The sequence below is a fragment of the Paramisgurnus dabryanus genome, chromosome 12, assembly GCF_030506205.2.
Source record: "Paramisgurnus dabryanus chromosome 12, PD_genome_1.1, whole genome shotgun sequence".
In the NCBI taxonomy this organism is placed as follows: Eukaryota; Metazoa; Chordata; class Actinopteri; order Cypriniformes; family Cobitidae; genus Paramisgurnus; species Paramisgurnus dabryanus.
The window spans coordinates 28,563,909-28,579,334 of NC_133348.1; the positions used below are offsets into that span (position 1 = coordinate 28,563,909).

General features: G+C 50.8%; 1 pseudogene; it reads left to right on the forward strand.

Annotated features, from left to right (window-relative positions):
* Nucleotides 1-538: 538 nt before the first annotated feature.
* LOC135739131 (uncharacterized) lies at nt 539-14,991 on the forward strand (annotated as a pseudogene).
* Nucleotides 14,992-15,426: the final 435 nt, after the last annotated feature.

The following is a 15,426-nucleotide window of genomic DNA, read 5'->3' on the forward strand; positions in this document are numbered from 1 at the left end:
AAGGGAATGAATGGCAGCCTGACGAGCTGATTGCCCCTTCTGTGAGTGCGATACAGGTTGCTCCCATTGACTTAAAACAATACCAGCAAGAGTTATGGTTGTCAGACGGAGAGCTTGTACCGCAACTGCAGCAGGATCAATCAATCAGCATCGTAGAAGGTATGGTTCTCAGAGATGGGAAATACATAATTCCAGAGGCCCTCCAGAAACCAGTGATCAAATTGTACCATGATTATGCACATGTATCAGCTACCAAAACACAACAGCTGATACAGAAAAACTTCTGGTGGCCAAAAATGGCATCAGACATTGAGAGATGGTGTGACACATGCCTCGTATGTGCCACCATCAACCAGGGTAGAACTGGACGTACAAAACTGTGTCGCCCAGAACCACCCAAAGGGCCATGGGAATTTTTACAGCTAGATTTTATTGGCCCATTACCCACTGCCAAAGGGGGATATCGCTATTGTCTCGTCATAATTGATAAATTTTCAAAGTGGGTGGACACGATCCCAACTCGGGACAACAGCGCACGCACGGTGGCACGAGTAATGGCAAATCAAATCCTCCCAATTTGGGGAACACCAACCCAGATTGAGTCTGACCAAGGAACACACTTCACAGGTCAGGTAATGAAACAAATATGTGAAATGCTACATATCAAACAAAGATTTCATGTTCCATACAGGCCGCAAAGCTCAGGTATGGTAGAGCGCGCAAATCGCTCGATTAAAGAAAGCATCTCAAAACAAATAATGCAACATCAAAACAGGTGGACTGATGCACTGCCAACAGTTCTGACAGTTTTGCGAGCAACCCCATCCAAAGCAACAGGCATCAGCCCGTTTGAACTCATGACAGGCAGAGTCATGAAACTACCCATAGACCCAGAAATCTCCCCAGCAGATCTGGGACCCCTGGTGCTTGCAAAACAACAGACTGTGCTAACACAACTACAGCAAAGACTGGCAGTGTTACAAACACAAACCGCTTTAAAACAGCAACAGTCGGACCTTATGAATGATGCACAATTTAACCCAACCTCTGAGATCAAATTTACCGAGGGTGATATGATCATGATACGGGTGTTTGTAAAACAGGGTCCATTCACACCAAGATGGCATGGACCACATGAGATAAAAGCTATATGCAATAGCTGTGTGGCAATAAGTGTCAAGGGGAAGTTGAAATGGTACCACATGTCCCAGTGCAAAATCTTCAAAGGTTCCGCTAATCAATAATTATTAACATTTCTCTCTGTTTCATCTCCTAGGTTGACTGCTGCAATCCCATGGAGACCGGACGAGAGGAAAGTTTCTGGACCCGCTTGCATCAAGCTGGGTCAAAGGGTTTCACTCACACACACACTGGAATGCGGGAGATGGGTATGGAAATACACAAAGAGGTCATCCACAATTTTCAGTACACTTTCAACCAGAAAACTAGTCACATGGCCTCCCGGAGTAGTACCGGAACCAAATTGCGCATCAAAAATTTGCTGTAAAGTAGGCTCCGACCATCTCCCTATAGTAAACATTTCAGGTGACACACCGGCACCCACATTTTTCCACAACATAACAGCCTGGTATCAACTTAAAGCAGAGCCAGGAGCAAAAATTGGGAGCATGCGCACTCTCTATGAAAAAATCAACAATGGATTAGATCCAAAAATTTGTTATTTAACCAAAAATTTAGAACCCGCAACATATAGGTGCACACACACTGAGACAATCAACACTACGCATATGAGTTATACCGAATACAAATTCGATATAACTTCATATGTACCTGATAACAATCAACCTGAAGCCTTTGTCTGGACTAGCCAGAGAGAAGGCATGTATTGCGTGGGAAAATGTGTCAACGACCCAGATAATTACACTGGGCCACAGAATTGCACATGGATAAAGAATCATTGTTTTAATTTAACCACCTGTGGATATAGCAAACCAAAGAAATGTCCGAAACTATATCCTATTCCTCCTGGTGGACTGATAAAAGGGAATGTTAACAAGACATTATTTCATGATGTAAATCTAGTGATGACACATGTATCATACAATATTTCTAACATTTTATCTGCTTATGTTAATCACTGTGATAAAAATGACAAGACATATGCATGGCTACAGTCACGAATCGATGATTTAATTTCTGATTACAAAAACAGACTTGCCGTGCAAATCTCACCTGCACGCTCGAAACGAGACCTGCTCGGAAACATAGCGGGTCTCTTCGGCTCCATTAATTCCATTGCCAACAACTACAAAATAACCAAAAAATCACAATACTCAACATGGTTGGCAAACCAGGTAGCCACTGGTTTTCAGCATATCACAAATAGCAATGAAAATATCATAAAAGCGGTTCGATCCGAAGCGCAGGCGCTTCTTGCGATCAGCCACACATTATTCAATCAGACCCGTACCATCGAACGTGACTTAGCCTGTAGGACATATGCACAAGATCTATTCACTGCTGCTAGACAAGAAATCCTAGATCTTCTTCTGTACAAGACACCTAGACATGTTTTAAATGACCTCATAGAGATCTTAGATCTACATAGGTGGTATGAATCAGAAAAAATGAAAAATGTAAGGTATTCTGAACTACTATCCACCATAATGATGTTTACAGGAAATGAATGTAATGGATGCATTGGGTTTTTCGTCAGTTTTCCTTTGATACACCCAGATCAGGTTTTTCCAAATTCCACTACCATACGCTCTATGGGCGTGGTAGTGAAGGATCAGGTAATTAAATGGGATCACCTCACTGGATACATGACACAAAAGGGTAATGAGACCTTGTTTACCAGTCGCACATGTTGCCATGAAACACACAATTATGTTATCTGTACATGTAACACCTTGCAACCTTTCTCCCCCAATGACACCAAACTTATAAATGTTCAGTCACTGCATGGTTACTATGATGTTATCCAGGTGTCACATTCACAGTGGTGCGTGGTCAGTGAGATGAACTCTTTTACCTACGGAGGACTGGCCTGCTCTGCTAATCACTCGTTTTGCTTGGAAGTGACAGAGGACTTTTCGATGGGTCAAGTCAACATTTAAGGAAGAGTGCCACTGGACACAGAGACCTCACCATGGTGGGATGACACTTTCTATGAACAAAGTACCCAAGCTGTGGTTGACACGATGGAGCTAACACAAAGACTGATCCTGCAAACTGAATACCACTGTCACAAGCCAGGGGCTGGCTGCTAGTGCTATGAGCCACGCCCCTTCTAAACGTCCACCTCGAGGAGGTCCCCAAAACCAACCCAATGACCAGACAACAACGAGCACAAGTAAGTTTAAAATGTTCTTTATTGAATTAAATAATTAAAATATAAGGGGGACTGGGAAAGGGGAAATTAAAACTAATTTCAGGTTCTGTCCTCCAGGGGGGGGGGGGGGGGGGGGGGCACGGCCCAATGACTGACTAAGGGTGGGGGGTCGTACGTGGGGGGGAACGGGCTCCTGCCTCGGGCTCCCTCTACTCGTGGCGCTTTCCTCTTCCTTCCTGGAGGCAGAATAAAACCACAATGAGTGCTGGTATGGGTCTTTCTTTGTTGGTGTACCTTGACTCGGCGCACGGCGGTGCACCGCCTACTTTCCACAGGTCCTTGCTCGTTGACTCACTCGCCTTCCTTATTCTCTCTCTCTTCGCAGGTTCCAACTAGGACACGAGGGCACAGTGAGTCGACTCCCCGACGTTCGCTCGCCTCTGCGCTGGTTACAGCTTCTAGATGGGTATGGCTCTCTCCACAATTCAATATTTCGGTGCTCACGTTGGCTCTCTTTCTCTCCCCAGACGGCTGCTGGGATACAGGGACACAATGAATCGTTCTCAAGACGTTTGCTCACCTCTGCGCTGGTTACAGCTTCTAGGTAGGTATGGCTCTCTCCACAACTCAATATCTCAGTGTGCACGTTGGCTCTCTCTCTCTCCACAGATGGCTGCTAGGATACAGGGACACCATGAATCGTTCTCAAGACGTTTGCTCACCTCTGCGCTGATTACAGCTTCTAGGTAGGTATGGCTCTCTCCACAACTCAAGATCTCAGTGTTCACGTTGGCTCTCTTCCTCTCCACAGATGACTCTAGGATACAGGAACACCATGAATCGTTCTCAAGACGTTTGCTCACCTCTGCGCTGATTACAGCTTCTAGGTAGGTATGGCTCTCTCCACAACTCAATATCTCAGTGTTCACGTTAGCTCTCTTTCTCTCCGCACTCGATATCTCAGTGTTCACGTTGGCTCTCTTTCTCTCCACCGATGGCTGCTAGGACACAGGGGCACAATGAATCGTTCTCAAAACGTTTGCTCACCTCTGCGCTGATTACAGCTTCTGGGTAGGTATGGCTCTCTCCACAACTCAATATCTCAGTGTTCACGTTGGCTCTCTTTCTCTCCACAGATGACTCTGCACTGGTTTCAGCTTCCAGGTAAGTATGGCTCTCTCCACAACTCAATATCTCAGTGTTCACGTTGGCTCTCTTTCTCTCCGCACTCGATATCTCAGTGTTCACGTTGGCTCTCTTTCCCTCCACCGATGGCTGATAGGACACAGGGGCACAATGAATCGTTTTCAAAACGTTTGCTTACCTCTGCGCTGATTACAGCTTCCAGGTAGGTATGCTCTCTCCACAACTCAATATCTCAGTGTTCACGTTGGCTCTCTTTCTCTCCACCGATGGCTGCTAGGACACAGGGACACAATAAGTCGTTCTCAAGACGTTTGCTCACCTCTGCGCTGATTACAGCTTCCAGGTAGGTATGGTTCTCTTTCTCTCCACAGATGGCTCTGCGCTGATTTCAGCTTCCAGGTAGGTATGGCTCGCTTTCTCTCCACAGCTCAGTATCTCACTCGCTGGCTAGTTTCTGCAATGGTTTGCAATGGGACGCCGGGGGCCAAGACCCTCTCGGCGAACTCGTTGATAAAACAGAGGGGCGAGACAAACCACGCCGGCACACCGGGTCGAGCGCTGCCCGTTCCTCGAGACCCGTTGGTCAATCGAACACTGGACCGGGGCGCCCTTTCGTCGAGACCTCGGGCCAGCGGACCTCTCCTGCCTCTACTCTGTGATGATGAAAACACACGAGTAAGATAACAAAGATGGATGCAGTACTCACACACACTGCTACTCGCACAGTTCTCCGCCGCCACTCTGTAATTCTGTGGAATTGAAAGCACACTACAGCAGTATTATACAGGTTTTTCCTAGCGCCGTTCTTTCCTCTTCACCGTCCCAGGACGAGTGACTGGCAACGGGATTACGTCAAACAGGACACAGCACTCACACTGCAATACACGGCATTACACAGCACCACTTCAAGTGAAAATTTCCAAAAGACTCACCCCACCACGCTCAGTGCACAACAATAGACACCCGTCCTCTTCCACGTCGCTCTGGGCGAGAATAGGGAGATGGTAGATGGCCTAGCGTTTGTTTGTTATCGTTGCTGTAGCTGCTTTCCCACGGAAACCTTCGGCTCACCCACCACGCTGGTACAGGGGTAGGGCCACTCGATCTCTCTTAAGAACACTCAAACAATGGATCAATCCAATATATATATATAAACACTCACTTCAAGGGTTTTGGTTACTCACGATCTCTGTCTTCCTTCATCCTAGGTTGTCTTCGTGCAAATAGTGACTCAAGCATCTAGACAGGGCGCTTTCCAGCCACAAACACCACTTTTCCCACAGATATATATACTCACAGCGGTAAGTTTTCCTCTCTTTCCGTTTCTCTCAACCAGTGTCAGTGTCCGTCTAGTACTTCACCTATAAGGTCTTCGATGTCCTCATTTCCATCGATCTATAATCCACACATGAAGAGAGAGCAATACAACGATCCGAATATAGCGTATTAGGCGAGCTCAACTCAGCACTACAATACACAACAACACATCAGTGGATAACATCAGCCAAGACTATGATTTGACTTGCCCTTAAATACTCCCCTGGGTGTTGTCCTCCTCCAATCACCCGGCGCTCCCCTTAATAGTTCCCAGCTGTGTGTAGTTTAGCTGATTACAGCGTTCGCGACGCCGCCGGATGTCCGGTGTTTGCTCTTACCGGCCCGGGCGGAAACATCCGGGCGGAACCAAAACTTCCCAATTTTTGGTTCCGCCTAAAAGATCGTCACTCCTGTGACATCCTCCCCCACCAATACATTCTAGTCCCTAGAATGCCTCGGCGTTGTCCACTCACCGTACCGGGCAGGGGGGCGTCCTCGACTCTCTCGTTGGGAGCGCCTTACGGGTGAATCGGGCTCGGCTGGCTCGGGTACTATCTCTGGTTGCATCGGGGCCGCCGGGGGCTCAACCGGCTCAGGTGCCAGCTCAGGCTGCATCTGGGCCACTGGGGGTTCGACTGGTTCGGGTGCCAGCTCTGCCTGCCTCTGGGCGGCCGGGGGTAGCGTTACCATGGGTCTCTCCGGTACCACAGCCCATCCTTCCATCCAGGGGGCCTCCCGTACTGGCTCGGCGGGCCCTTCTATCACGGCTTCAGGGTAGTTCGGACAAGGGCGAAGCATATTCCGGTGTACCACACGTTCGGGGCCAGGTTTTCCCTCGGGTCGGATGGTGTACACCGGTTGTCCCGGCCTCTGCTGCTTGCAGACCACATACGGGATAGCCTCCCAGCGGTCGCTTAGCTTACCCTTTCCCTGCCGCTGGTTATCCCTCGCCAGGACCCTCTCACCTGGTAACAGGGGGGCATCTCGGGCAGTCCGATCATACAGCCGTTTGTTCCTTTCTCCTGCCGTCTGTATTCTCCTCGACACCTGTTCATACGCGAAGTGTAAGCGCTGGTGATGGCGCCCCACCCACTCCGTTACACTCACTTCTTCCCGGTCTGCTGCTACCCCCACGACCAGGTCAGTGGGCATTCGCACGTGCCTGCCGAACATCAGGTAAGTAGGGGCATACCCCGTTGTGCTATGAACACTGTTATTGTACGCTTGCAAAAGGTTCGGTAAAGCACTCACCCAATCTCTCTGCTGCTGTTGGTCTAAGGTCCCCAGTAACCCCAATAGGGTCTGATTAAACCTCTCGCAGCCCCCGTTTCCCTGGGGATGATACGACGTTGTGTGGGTCTTCGTGCATCCATACAACTGGCACAACTCACGGATTACCTTGGACTCAAAATTCGCCCCTTGGTCGGAGTGCAGGAACTCGGGGCATCCAAACGTCTGAAAAACATGGCGCCATAAGGCTGTGGCGGTGGTATTGGCTGTCTGATCAAGCGTCGGAACTGCCCAGGCGTATTTAGTAAACAGATCGGTGATGACCAGGATGTTTTGATACCGGTCCTGAGGGCGGCCCAGCGTCAGAAAATCCATGGCCATTATGTGGAGGGGGGCTTTCGCATGGATGGGTACCATCGGTGCTCGGGCCTCTCGTCTAGACTTGAACAACATGCACCGGGGGCAAGCTTGGATTAGGTTGTGCACAGACGCCTCCAGCCCCGGCCAGTAGAAGAATCTACGTAGTAGGGATACGGTTCTCTCCTGTCCCTGGTGTCCCAACTGGTCATGGTAGACCGAGACCAATGCATTTACCTGGTCGGCGGGCACCACAATCTGGCACACCTCTTCTCCCACTTTCGGGTCGCGGATTTTCCGGCAAAGCACCCCTTCCTGTAACTCCAGCTTTTCCCACTGTCCCAGTAACCTCTTCCCGGTCTCCGTCTGGGCTAATCTTTCCGCCGGCGTGGGCCGTTGGCCCTGCTCCACCCACACCTTCACCTGGCGCACGTCCCGGTCCTGGGCTTGCCTCTTTATCCATCGGCGGGGGTCCCACCCCCAGTTCCCCGGCACGGCTTCCTTCTGGCCTCCGGGCGCTTCTACGACCCCTATCATGTAGCCCTCCTCGTGGCTACCCTCCCCTCGATACCCCTGGCGTCTAGGGCTCTCTGCCTCCGGCAATCTTGAAAGGACGTCCGCATTCGTATGTTCTCGTCCGGGCCGATACTGCAACTTGTAGTTGAAGTTGGCCAGCTGAGCCACCCATCGCTGCTCCACGGCCCCCAACTTCGCCGTCTGTAAGTGCACTAAAGGGTTATTATCTGTAACAACCGTTACCTCAGCTCCCCAAAGGTAGTCCTTGAACTTTTCGCTCAGGGCCCATTTCAGGGCCAGCAGTTCCAGCTTAAAGGAACTATAATTGGCATCATTCCTCTCTGCCGGATGGAGGCTTCGGCTCGCATAGGCGATCACCCGCTCAGTCCCTTCTTGTCGTTGGGCCAGTACCGTCCCCAGTCCCAGGTTGCTCGCGTCTGTATACAAGACAAAAGGTTTAGAGAAGTCAGCGTACGCCAAGATGGGGGCCTGCAACAACTCCTGCTTCAGCCTCTGAAAAGCCCTCTCACAATCATCACCCCAGTTAATAGAGGGTGATCCACGGCCCCGGCTTCGTCCCGTACCAACCAGCAACTGGTTAAGAGGCTTGGCAATCTTGGAAAAATCTTTAATAAACCGTCTGTAATATCCCACGAACCCCAGAAAGGATCGTACTTGCCTCACAGTCTTAGGCGCATTCCACTCCTTTACGGCGGAGACCTTCTCGGGGTCCACGGCCACCCCTGCTGCACTGACCACATGGCCCAGGAACTTCACTTCTCGCCGCAGCAGGTGGCATTTGTCCGGCTGTAGTTTCAGCCCGTATCTTTCCATGGCTCGAAAGACTTCCTCTAGGTGCCGGAGGTGGGAATCGAAATCTGGGGAATACACAATCACATCATCCAAATATACCAATACCGACTCCATCAACTGACCTCCCAGGCAGCGTTGCATCAAGCGTTGGAAGGTGGCTGGAGCGTTGCAGAGTCCAAAAGGCATCCGGTCCCACTCGAACAATCCGAATGGGGTCGTGAAAGCCGTCTTCTCCCGGTCCACCTCAGCTACCTGCACCTGCCAATATCCACTGGCCAGATCTAAGGTGGAATACCAGGCTGACTGCGTGAGGCTAGCGAGGGAGTCTTCGATTCGTGGTAAAGGGAAAGCATCTTTCTTTGTTACCAGGTTCAGCTTGCGATAGTCCACACAGAACCTCCAGGCTCCCGTCTTCTTTTGTACGAGCACGATGGGGGCCGCCCAGGGGCTGCTACTCTCTCTAACGATGCCCCGGCTTAACATGCCCTGCAGAAGTGTACGTACTTCCGCATATAAGGTAGGTGGGATCGGCCGATACCTCTCCCTGCTTGGCCCCGCATCCCCAGTGGGGATGTGGTGTTCCACCACCCGGGTGCACCCATAGTCCTCATCATGCCTTGCGAACACATGTTGCCACTTCCGAAGGAGTGCCTGCAGTATCTGTGTCTGTACCTGTCCCAGGTCATCCCCTCGCAGTGACTCACCCGCCAAATGTTTCGGCATACCCCCCCCCCTGGCTACTCGCCGGGGCATCCATCTGGGTCAGGGCCACCTCGATCACAGTGGGGCACACCTGACGAAAACTGACGTCCCTTTCTTCTCTCACCTGGTGAGGTGTGACCGTCGTTAGTCGGGCCAGTCGTTGGTGTCGATATAGTTGGACTGCATAGGGGTGCTCGTTTCTCACTCTCACAGGGATCCTTCCCCGGTAGACCGCCGCTAGTCCCCGTGCTACCTCCACTTGTGGACAATCCGTGTGTGGCTCTACCAACACCCACTCCTCGGGGTTCGCTTCCCGAAGGGGCACTCTTGCCCAGACGATAGCTTCGCTCCTAGGGGGAATAGACAAAGCAAAACGACACATTACTCTTCCCACTTCCTCCCGGTCTCTACGCACCTGATTCATTTGGACCCGGCGGCAGTCAGCCACCACGCGCTCCCACTTGGGCCTCTCGGCAGGTGAGATCCTTGGACCAGGCCTAGCCCGGAATATCTCCTCCCAGCACTCAGAAAGGACGTTCATGCCCAATAGGGCTCTGTGGGTGCCTAAACACCTATCCTCCACAATGACCACACCTTTCTGGGGAACGACTACCCCTTGCACTTCTAGATCCGTTAGGCGATAGCCAATGTAGGGGATTTCCAGGCCATTAGCGCCCTTCAATGTCAACCAGGGGGCCTCCGCTCCTTGTACTCCTCCCTGTCCGAATATCTCCTTGGAGAGGCTTTCTGCGAACATCGTTACCTGCGAGCCCGTATCTACCAGGCACTGAATCCACTTGCCACACACTTTGACTTCTGCCACCGGGCTATGCCCGATCATCTGTTGCCTTGAACCGTTCCTTCTTCCCGGGTCTTCTTGAGGGGTCCCGGCCACACGACCCACTGTGGCCGGTCGTCCTAAAAACCCCCTTCAGATGCCCTGCGAGGCCCACACTGACGACTGTAATGCCCGGGCTCACCACAACGATTGCAAATTGGTCGTCCCTGGTCATCCCATTCAAAACGGGGTCGATTATAACGGTTTGGGCGTCCCGGCGGCTCTCGGCTCCTCTCCGAGTATACTCGCTCTCGGGGTGCCGGCCTTGGCTCCTCCCGCGCCCTACCTTGGCGCAGCTCTCCCAGAAGAGTTTTAGATAACTCTGACATCTGCTCCCGGACATCCTTCAACAGTTCTACTTTTATAGCCTGCTTCCAATCCGTGCGCTCTGGTGGTGGTGGCACGCTTTCGTTTACCGCTGCACATACTGGGGTCTCACTCACCTCGACCTCGTCGCCCTCCAAGGCTAACGCCTCCTTCCTTAGGTCTTCAAATGTGAGGTCGGGGTCCCTGCGAAACTGGACCCTCAAACTCTGTCTCACGGGGCCCTCTTTCATCCCCAGAAGGAATTGGTCGCGCAGCAAAGTCTCTCCATCTCCCAATCCATGATCGCGACGGGCCTGTAGCCGGGTGAACTGCTCTCGCAGTCTCAGGGCAAATGCTCTAATGGGTTGTCGGGGGCCTTGTTTACTGTTGAAAAATTGGGAACGGAGGACAGCTACGGGGGTGTGGTCACCATATTGCTCGGTAAGGAACTGAAATATAGTTTGGGCACTGGCTCGGACAGCTTCAGGGGCGGCCTGTACTTCTCGCCGCGCTTCTCCCTCTAGGGAGTTTAACACGAACTGGAGCCGCTGGGCTACACTAAGGCTTTGCAGGTCGGCTAAATACTCCAACTGGGCCTTCCACTCTGTTAGTCGTATTTCCGACTCTATTCCTCCATACTTTTGGACCCAAGGGCTGCCCATAAAGACAGGCACCGCACGGGGTTGGGCTGCGGGCCCTGCGTTGTCGGTCATTGGGCTAGTCTGGTTACTCAACTCGAGGTGGAATCCTGCCGACTACGCCAAAATCTGTCACAAGCCAGGGGCTGGCTGCTAGTGCTATGAGCCACGCCCCTTCTAAACGTCCACCTCGAGGAGGTCCCCAAAACCAACCCAATGACCAGACAACAACGAGCACAAGTAAGTTTAAAATGTTCTTTATTGAATTAAATAATTAAAATATAAGGGGGACTGGGAAAGGGGAAATTAAAACTAATTTCAGGTTCTGTCCTCCAGGGGGGGGGGGGGGGGGGGCCACGGCCCAATGACTGACTAAGGGTGGGGGGTCGTACGTGGGGGGGAACGGGCTCCTGCCTCGGGCTCCCTCTACTCGTGGCGCGCTCCTCTTCCTTCCTGGAGGCAGAATAAAACCACAATGAGTGCTGGTATGGGTCTTTCTTTGTTGGTGTACCTTGACTCGGCGCACGGCGGTGCACCGCCTACTTTCCACAGGTCCTTGCTCGTTGACTCACTCGCCTTCCTTATTCTCTCTCTCTTCGCAGGTTCCAACTAGGACACGAGGGCACAGTGAGTCGACTCCCCGACGTTCGCTCGCCTCTGCGCTGGTTACAGCTTCTAGATGGGTATGGCTCTCTCCACAATTCAATATTTCGGTGCTCACGTTGGCTCTCTTTCTCTCCCCAGACGGCTGCTGGGATAAAGGGACACAATGAATCGTTCTCAAGACGTTTGCTCACCTCTGCGCTGGTTACAGCTTCTAGGTAGGTATGGCTCTCTCCACAACTCAATATCTCAGTGTGCACGTTGGCTCTCTCTCTCTCCACAGATGGCTGCTAGGATACAGGGACACCATGAATCGTTCTCAAGACGTTTGCTCACCTCTGCGCTGATTACAGCTTCTAGGTAGGTATGGCTCTCTCCACAACTCAAGATCTCAGTGTTCACGTTGGCTCTCTTCCTCTCCACAGATGACTCTAGGATACAGGGACACCATGAATCGTTCTCAAGACGTTTGCTCACCTCTGCGCTGATTACAGCTTCTAGGTAGGTATGGCTCTCTCCACAACTCAATATCTCAGTGTTCACGTTAGCTCTCTTTCTCTCCGCACTCGATATCTCAGTGTTCACGTTGGCTCTCTTTCTCTCCACCGATGGCTGCTAGGACACAGGGGCACAATGAATCGTTCTCAAAACGTTTGCTCACCTCTGCGCTGATTACAGCTTCTGGGTAGGTATGGCTCTCTCCACAACTCAATATCTCAGTGTTCACGTTGGCTCTCTTTCTCTCCACAGATGACTCTGCACTGGTTTCAGCTTCCAGGTAAGTATGGCTCTCTCCACAACTCAATATCTCAGTGTTCACGTTGGCTCTCTTTCTCTCCGCACTCGATATCTCAGTGTTCACGTTGGCTCTCTTTCCCTCCACCGATGGCTGATAGGACACAGGGGCACAATGAATCGTTTTCAAAACGTTTGCTCACCTCTGCGCTGATTACAGCTTCCAGGTAGGTATGCTCTCTCCACAACTCAATATCTCAGTGTTCACGTTGGCTCTCTTTCTCTCCACCGATGGCTGCTAGGACACAGGGACACAATAAGTCGTTCTCAAGACGTTTGCTCACCTCTGCGCTGATTACAGCTTCCAGGTAGGTATGGTTCTCTTTCTCTCCACAGATGGCTCTGCGCTGATTTCAGCTTCCAGGTAGGTATGGCTCGCTTTCTCTCCACAGCTCAGTATCTCACTCGCTGGCTAGTTTCTGCAATGGTTTGCAATGGGACGCCGGGGGCCAAGACCCTCTCGGCGAACTCGTTGATAAAACAGAGGGGCGAGACAAACCACGCCGGCACACCGGGTCGAGCGCTGCCCGTTCCTCGAGACCCGTTGGTCAATCGAACACTGGACCGGGGCGCCCTTTCGTCGAGACCTCGGGCCAGCGGACCTCTCCTGCCTCTACTCTGTGATGATGAAAACACACGAGTAAGATAACAAAGATGGATGCAGTACTCACACACACTGCTACTCGCACAGTTCTCCGCCGCCACTCTGTAATTCTGTGGAATTGAAAGCACACTACAGCAGTATTATACAGGTTTTTCCTAGCGCCGTTCTTTCCTCTTCACCGTCCCAGGACGAGTGACTGGCAACGGGATTACGTCAAACAGGACACAGCACTCACACTGCAATACACGGCATTACACAGCACCACTTCAAGTGAAAATTTCCAAAAGACTCACCCCACCACGCTCAGTGCACAACAATAGACACCCGTCCTCTTCCACGTCGCTCTGGGCGAGAATAGGGAGATGGTAGATGGCCTAGCGTTTGTTTGTTATCGTTGCTGTAGCTGCTTTCCCACGGAAACCTTCGGCTCACCCACCACGCTGGTACAGGGGTAGGGCCACTCGATCTCTCTTAAGAACACTCAAACAATGGATCAATCCAATATATATATATAAACACTCACTTCAAGGGTTTTGGTTACTCACGATCTCTGTCTTCCTTCGTCCTAGGTTGTCTTCGTGCAAATAGTGACTCAAGCATCTAGACAGGGCGCTTTCCAGCCACAAACACCACTTTTCCCACAGATATATATACTCACAGCGGTAAGTTTTCCTCTCTTTCCGTTTCTCTCAACCAGTGTCAGTGTCCGTCTAGTACTTCACCTATAAGGTCTTCGATGTCCTCATTTCCATCGATCTATAATCCACACATGAAGAGAGAGCAATACAACGATCCGAATATAGCGTATTAGGCGAGCTCAACTCAGCACTACAATACACAACAACACATCAGTGGATAACATCAGCCAAGACTATGATTTGACTTGCCCTTAAATACTCCCCTGGGTGTTGTCCTCCTCCAATCACCCGGCGCTCCCCTTAATAGTTCCCAGCTGTGTGTAGTTTAGCTGATTACAGCGTTCGCGACGCCGCCGGATGTCCGGTGTTTGCTCTTACCGGCCCGGGCGGAAACATCCGGGCGGAACCAAAACTTCCCAATTTTTGGTTCCGCCTAAAAGATCGTCACTCCTGTGACACCACCTCAACCAAGCGCAGGTTGAGATTAACCTGGCACGAAAGACTGCACAACTGTTATCCAGTTCATCCACTCGGTCGGCACAGTACACATACACCTGGTGGGACTGGGTGTTCCGGGGGTGTGCCATTGGCAGTGCCCTGATCTTCACCTTCACCATTTTCCAGTGTTGTTACTTCAGGCATCTCATCCAATCTACACAGGAATCCACACACGCTGCCCTTGCCCTCAGCCCACTGCAGATACCTGTGTTCCAAAGACTCTAAAAAAAAAAAAAAAAAAAACTTTGCTTTGTCTGACCCCGCAGGTACCCTATTACAATTCGCCTGCGGGGCCAAGCGGGGAAATACTGTAAGAATTTTGATTGATCTTGACCAAAAGGTCAGCCCTTCCTGGGAACACAGCATGGATGCCCGAGAGTGCAGTGTGTGTGCCCTGTAGGTGCCCGAGGCAGCAAGGACATCAAAAGAGAACTTTTGCAACACAACAACTTTCCTCCGGGACTCACGGCAGGGGACCAAGACCCCCAAAACACCCCTCTCGGGAACCAGAACTGTATATCGATTACAGGAGACTCCCTGGAGAGTTACACTTGATTTTCAAACACCACATCTCCATACAAATGATGGACCTGCAGACAAATGTCTGACCCCTCTACCCCTCCTTTCCTTGTTACCTCCTCAACACAGGACAGTTTACAGCACACCAGATGATTATGTGTAAGAAAGGTCATATCAAATGTAAATAACAGTGGAAAATATTCATGTTTCATTTCATTACAAAGGTTTTATCGCGACTGGTACACAGGTCTTAATAGAGTAAGAAAACTTAACTCTACCCAAGGGGCGTACACCCCACTACAAATGTATCCAGGACGAGGTGCCTCCCATAGGTCTGAAAGAACCAATCACTGCAAACTTCCATTGATAAATAATGTTTACATAATGTTTATTCTATCTGGGTATATAAGGAGAGCTGAAAAACATTTCTGGGAATCTGTAACCAGATATCCCGCACAATTTACTGTGTGTCGTCTTTACCAGGTATGAAAGGTTTTTATATTTCCTGTTTGATGTAAATACTATTGGTTTGTATTTGTGTTACATTTTATTTGAACTGTGAATTGGCTTTGAATTGTGATTTTCTTACCTGGTTAATAAATTGTTAAGTT